Genomic DNA, 7137 nt, shown 5'->3' with positions numbered 1-7137 from the left:
ATATATATATAGGAGCGTTCAATCGAGAACATTTGAAAATAAATTTGAAAAACACAATTTTTTTCAATTAAAATTATAAAATAATATTCGTATAAATCAAAAAATAATTACAAGCAATCAAAAAACCCACTAACTAACACCACTCATGTAACGCCCGGGTTTCAGGGCTAAGCATTTTTGTCAATGTAATAGTCTAGGTCAACTCTTGTAACTCTTTTTGAAGTAATAAAGATGAAATATTTGAGTATTATGTGAATTATATGTGTTTATTATTTAATTATAAATGTATAGTTAATAAAGAATAAAAATGAGTGTCAAAATTAAAGTGTGAGATAATCCCGATATCTCTACATAAAGTTGTAGAATATGTCTCAAGGTTTCCGTGCATATAAGGAACGCCGAAATCCGAGTTATAACGAAGAAGTTATGACCCGTCGAAGTTTCACGACAGAACCGGCACGATACCGGGAAGCGTGAATAGTGAATTTACGATAGAGCGAGATTTAGCCTTAGTGATCTAAACGAAAGTTGTAGAGTACGTCTTCACCTACGCGTGGATATAAAGAACGTCAAAAACGGAGTTCGTATGAACGAGTTACAAATTATAATAGCATATTTACGTATTAAAATAAAGTATAAATCATGTATACGTACACATATATATACATATGTATATATCATTAGAAAGGTATCGACGATGCGGTCATTATAAGACTAATGTTGAGTTCTTTCGACATTAGTTTAGTACAAATATCATTAAATCCATTTATAATAGTATTATAGATGGGTGTTTAGTTGTTTATATAACTAAAAGGTCATTAAGTAATTATGGAGGGTAGTTTTTGAAAATTCAATTAGTATAAATAAGAGCTTTGGGCTCTCATATTTCTTGCACCATTCTCTTGATTCAAGAGTCTTTCTCTCCTTATCCCCCGAGAATTTCGGTCCCTCGTGATTCGACTTCTCTTTCTGTAGCTTAGTATAGTAAGGTGAGCGCTGAAGCGCTGCACGAATCTTTCTTAGAAAGATTCAGCGACGAAGTTCTGCCCCTGCAGAGCCCGACTCCTAGCTAAAACCCCCTTGTAAGTAAGTTATGCTTACCTTATTTTAATATAGCTTATATTTAAAATTAGTATTGTTATTATGAACTTATAATAAATATTTGAGCTATTATTATAACTTATATAAGTGTCGTTATAATATTTTTTTTTAACTACTCGCGGTACGGGGAATCTGGTTTAAAGGGCCGCATAGGGTTGTTGGATTTCAGAAGTGCTATATGCCAAAATGGTCCTGCCCTCCGGTGTTTTATGTCTGGCCCCTGTCTGTACATAGTGGTTGGAAAATATTGTTTAACGCTTATATAATAATAATAATACTAAGACTAATAGTTGGTCACGGTAAATATTAGACTAAAATTTAGCGATAATAATGCTAGGTGTCGTCGAAGGAAAATAGAATCGTTAGAAGCAAGCGCTGCCCGATTTTGGAATCATCACCTTAACAAGTGAGTGCATAGTTACTTTCAACTTAGACATAGATATGAAGTATTTTATATAAATTACGTGCTATGTTTGCATATTATCTGAATACTTGCTATCTATGCTAGATGAACGTTGTTATACATGTTTTCAATGATTTAAACTGTATATGTATTTTATATCTACGAAAATGTTGGGGTAAAACATGGGTAGTTGCAATAGGTGATGTGTGATAAAATGATGAGAGGCCTCGATGTTGATGTTGTTGATTCTGTCATCTAGCGGAGTATGGATGACGACCACGGACTCTTCTAGACAGTCCAGTGGAACACTAGTAGGCTCGCAACCTGTAGGTGTTTGTGAACGATATGTTCACCGGTGTACTCCATCCCCCACATGGTTGCCTTTAGGACATTTATTGCTGAGGAATCCCCTTAGCAGTAGTGTCCGTCCCGATGATGATCCTTAGGCTAGGTCCCTTATGGTAGGTGTTTAGGGACGTAAAGTGAGGATAACGGGAACGGGTAATCGGGTTATTGTTGATCGATGAAATTAATAAACTTATTTATTGTGGGTTGAAAACCCTATGTGCTCACCAGGCTCCCAAGCCTGACCCACTCAGTTTTATGTATTACAGGTAGTGGCGCATGAGCATAGGTGTGATGTTTTGGACGAGGGATTACGGATATAGGCCTGTAGATATGAAATAATGTAGTAAGGCTTATATTGTACTGTTTATGCTTTTGATCTGTACGAACATGACATCCCGAGTCTTTTAATGAAATACATTTCTATGGAAATGCTTTTGATAAATCTTTATCATATTTTTGTTTTGGGACAAATTCCGCAACACTTTCATTTAAAATGTAACTCTGATTTTTAAACAAAGCATAAACAAACCGGTCTTTTCTGGCCGTGATTTTGGGGATGTCACAACTCACCACCCAACCAACACCACCCACAACCACCCACCACCACCACATCCACCAACAACCACCACCATCACCACCCAACCACAACCACCACCCATCACCACCGCTCGCCACCACTACCAACAACCACTACCTACCACCCATCACCACCATCCGCCACCACTACCACACGCCACCACCACCCATCACTGACCACCACCACTCACAACCTATCACTACCCACCCACCACCACTACCACCGACCACCTCCGCCGCCACTATCACCACCTAACAACCACCACCTGCTGCCACCACCCATCACCACCGCGCGCCACCATCATCAACAACCACAACCTACCACCCATCATTACCACCCGCCACCACCTTCCGCCACCACCCGCCACCACTAACCACTACCCACCACCCATCACTACACATCACCAACCCACCACAACCACCACCACCACCACCAACCACCACCCGCCACTATCACCCATCACTACCCATCACTACCCACCACCAACAACCACCTCCCACCACCCATCACTACCCACCACCCACCACCATCCGCCACCATCACCAATCACTACCCACCACCCGCCACCACCATCACCACCAACCACCACCCACCACCCATCACTACTCACCACCACCACCCCGCCACCACCATTACCACCACCTGCCACCACCACCCACCTCCACCACCCGTCACCACTACATGCCACCGCCACCCACAACCACTACCTACCACCCATCACCATCACTACCCACCACCACCACCACCACCCATCACTAACCACCACCACCTACCACCACGCATTATTCTTTACCACCCACCACCAACCACCACCCGCCACCACCGTCACCACCCACCCAACACAACCCACCACTATAACGTGCCACCACCACTCATCACTACCGATCACCAACAACCACCCACCACCACCACCAGCAACAACCACCACCCGCCACCACCATCACCACCCAACCACCACCACCTTCTACCACAACCCATCACCACCACCCGCTACAACCACCAACAACCACTACCTACCACCCATCACCACCATCCGCCACCGCCACCCACCACCACCACCACACGTCACCACCACCCATCACTAACCACCATCACCAGCCACCACTCACCACACATCACTAACCACCCACCTCCACCACCACCAACCACCTCCGCCACCACCATCACCACCCACCACCATCACCGCCTAACCACCACCACCACCCGCCACCACTACCCACCTCCACCACCCATTACCACTGCCTACCACCACCACCAACAACCATTACCTACCACCCATCACTACTACCCGCCACCACCACCACTCGTCAACACCAACCACTACCCACCACCCATTACTACCCACCACCCACTACCACCCAGCCACTACAACCACCATAACCACCACCACTACCAACCATCACCCGCCACCATTACCCATCACCACCACCCACCATCATCACTACCCACCACCCACCACCACCCGCCACCATCACCCATCACTAGCCACCACCCGCCACCACCATCATCACCACCCCCCACCACCACCACCAACCAACACCCGCCACCACCATCAGCACCACCTGCAACCACCACCCATCACCATTACATGCCACCACCACCCATAACCATTACCTACCACCCATCACCACCACTACCCGCCACCACCACCCATCACTAACCACCACCACCAACCACCACCCATCATCCATTACTACCCACCACCACCACCAATAACAACCACCATCCGCCACCACCATCACCACCCACCACCAAACCACAACCACCCGCCACCACTACCCTTCACTACTCACCACTCATCACCACTCACCACCACTCGCCATCCCCATCATAACCACCACCCACCACCACCACCACTACCAACCACCACCCGCCACCACCACCCATCACTACCCACCACCACCACCACCACCCATCACTACCCACCACCACCACCACCCAGCACCCACCCACCACAACCATCACCACCACCACCCCCATCTATAAAGATTTGTTATTGTGTTTTTGATTCATTATGCTTTCTATTGTATATAATCACATGTGATTATATGTATCGAGTCACATATGATTATATGTATCGAATCATATATGATTTATATGTTATTAAATACATATAATCAAATGTGATTAAATACACGTGAAAATTGGTGAATCGAGAATGCAAAAATGAATATTGTCCACGTAAATCATATGTGATTAGATACATATAACTACATGTGATTATATGTATTTAATAAAATATTATTTATGTGGGCCGTATTTATTTTCGTGTTTTTGATTTAATAATTGGCATCGTGTATTAAATCACATGTGATTACATGTATTTAATCACATATGATTTATATGGACAATATTTTTTTCACATCTTGATTTAATAGTTGTTCTTGTGTATTTAATCACATGTGATTATATATATTTAATCACATATGATTCATATGGAAAATATTTATTCTTGCGTCGATTCAATAATTGTTCTAATATATTTAATCATATGTGATTATATGTATTTAATCACATATGATTTATGTACACAATATTCATTATTTCTTTCTCAATTCAATAGTTGTACTCATGTACTTAATCACATGTGATTATATGTATCAAATCGCATATGATTTAAATTGATAATATTCATGAGTCAATAATTTTTTCTTATGTATTTAATCATATGTGATTGTATGTATTAATCACATATGATTAATGTATAAAAAGAAAAATTATTTAATCAAAAACATAAAAATGAATCTTGTGTACAAAAATCATATGTGACTAAATATACAAGAACAACTATTGAAAAAGAATGTGAAAATGAATATTGTCCATATAAATCATATCTAATTAGATACATATAATCTCATGTAATTAAGCACATAAGAACAACAACGGAATCGAGAACACGAAAATAAATATTTTCCACATAAATTCTATGTGATTAGATACATATAATCACAAGTTATTATATGCATTTAATCACATATGATATATGTGGACAATATTTATCTTTGTGTTCTCGATTCAATAATTGTTCTTATGTATATAATCATATGTGATTATATGTATCTAATCATATATGATTTATATAGACATCATTATTTTTTGTCCGTATAAATCATATGTGATAAGATACGTATAATCACATATGATTATATGTATTTAATCACATATGATTATAGTGCAAAAAGAATAATTATTGAATCGAGAATGTGACAATGAATCTCATCCACATAAAGCATATATGATTGGATACATATAATCACAGTTTTCGACTGAATAATTGCTTTTGTGTGATTAATCACATGTGATTATATGTATATAATCATATATGATTTGAGGTGCACAAGATGCATTTTTTCCTTCTCGATTCAATAGTTTTGCTCATGTACTTAATCACGTATGATTATACCTAGAATCACATTTGATAAAATACAAGAGAACAACTATTGAATCGACAAAGCAAAAATGAATTATGTCCACATAAATCATATGTGATTAGATTTATATAATCACATGTGATTATATGCATTTAACCATATGTGTTTAGATTCATATAATCACGAAGCAAAAATGAATTACCTACACCACCCACACCCACCCACAACCTGTCACTATCACCACCACTTGCAACCACCCACCCACCTACCACCACCCATCACCACACACCACCACCACCAATCACCACCACCCCGCCTCCACCACCCACCGCCACCACCCCCACCCCCACCTACAAAGATTTGTTATTGTGTTTTTGATTCATTAGGTTTTCTCTTGTATATAATCACATGTTCTTATATGTATCGAGTCACATGTGATTATATATATCAAATCATATATGATTTATATGTTATTAAATACATTGATCACATGTGATTAAATACACGTGAAAAACTAGTGAATCGAGAATGCAAAAATGATTATTGTCCACGTAAAACATATGTGATTAGATACATATAAGGGATATATACAGTAAAGTCCCAATATTTTCATCGATTTGACAAGAAAGTCCTAAACTTTATTTTTTTGACAGTAAAGTCCAAATTACCGGCAGTTTTTGACACTTTTACCCTTTTTCCCCCGGTTAGCCGGTAATTAGGACTTTTTTGTCAACCAAATAAAGTTTAGGACTTTCTTGTCAAATCGTCAATTAGGACTTTACTGTCAAAAAAAATAAACTTTAGGACTTTTTTGTCAAATCGTTCAAAATATTGGGACTTTAGTGAATATATAATTTTTTTTGTTAGAAATTTAATGGTATGATACTCTTTAAGCATAAGAGTTATTGAAACATTCTCTAATCAGCTAGATCCTATTGAAATCCTTTACGTTTGCTTCTTGTTAAATCGTTTTTTTAATCTCAACAAACCGACATTGAAAAAAAATTGAGATAATCAAGAAAGAAAGAAAGAACCAGGGTTGTGTTGGCTTTTTGTAGTCTCAAAAATGGAGAAATTAGAAACCTAAAAAAACGAAATTACATGACTATAGTATTTAAGCTGTAATACATGACTTTATATATAGATATGATTTTCAATGAATGATGGATGCGATGGTGGCACAAGATGGTTGATGACAGCATATGTCGGTGGTGATAGAGTTTTAGTTTAACTTATCTGAATATGTCAATTAGTGTAATATAGATTGTATTAAGTTGTGAATTTTGTATATTAAAATGTAAAAGGGTTGTATTAAATTTTATTTTAATAAATTGTGT

At 39.2% G+C, this 7137-nt stretch overlaps 1 long non-coding RNA gene across 1 annotated transcript; it reads left to right on the top strand.

Annotated features, from left to right (window-relative positions):
• Positions 1 to 911: 911 nt before the first annotated feature.
• Positions 912 to 2294, top strand: LOC128126272 (uncharacterized). The gene is made up of 3 exons (XR_008224055.1): positions 912 to 1082; positions 1439 to 1507; positions 2119 to 2294. It is a non-coding gene; the product is annotated as an uncharacterized LOC128126272 (long non-coding RNA).
• The last annotated feature ends 4843 nt before the right edge of the window (positions 2295 to 7137 follow it).

This window comes from Lactuca sativa, chromosome 5 (assembly GCF_002870075.4).
Source record: "Lactuca sativa cultivar Salinas chromosome 5, Lsat_Salinas_v11, whole genome shotgun sequence".
Taxonomy (NCBI): domain Eukaryota; kingdom Viridiplantae; phylum Streptophyta; class Magnoliopsida; order Asterales; family Asteraceae; genus Lactuca; species Lactuca sativa.
The sequence above is the reverse complement of the archived record's forward strand: the minus strand, read 5'-3'. Positions and strand labels throughout refer to the sequence as shown.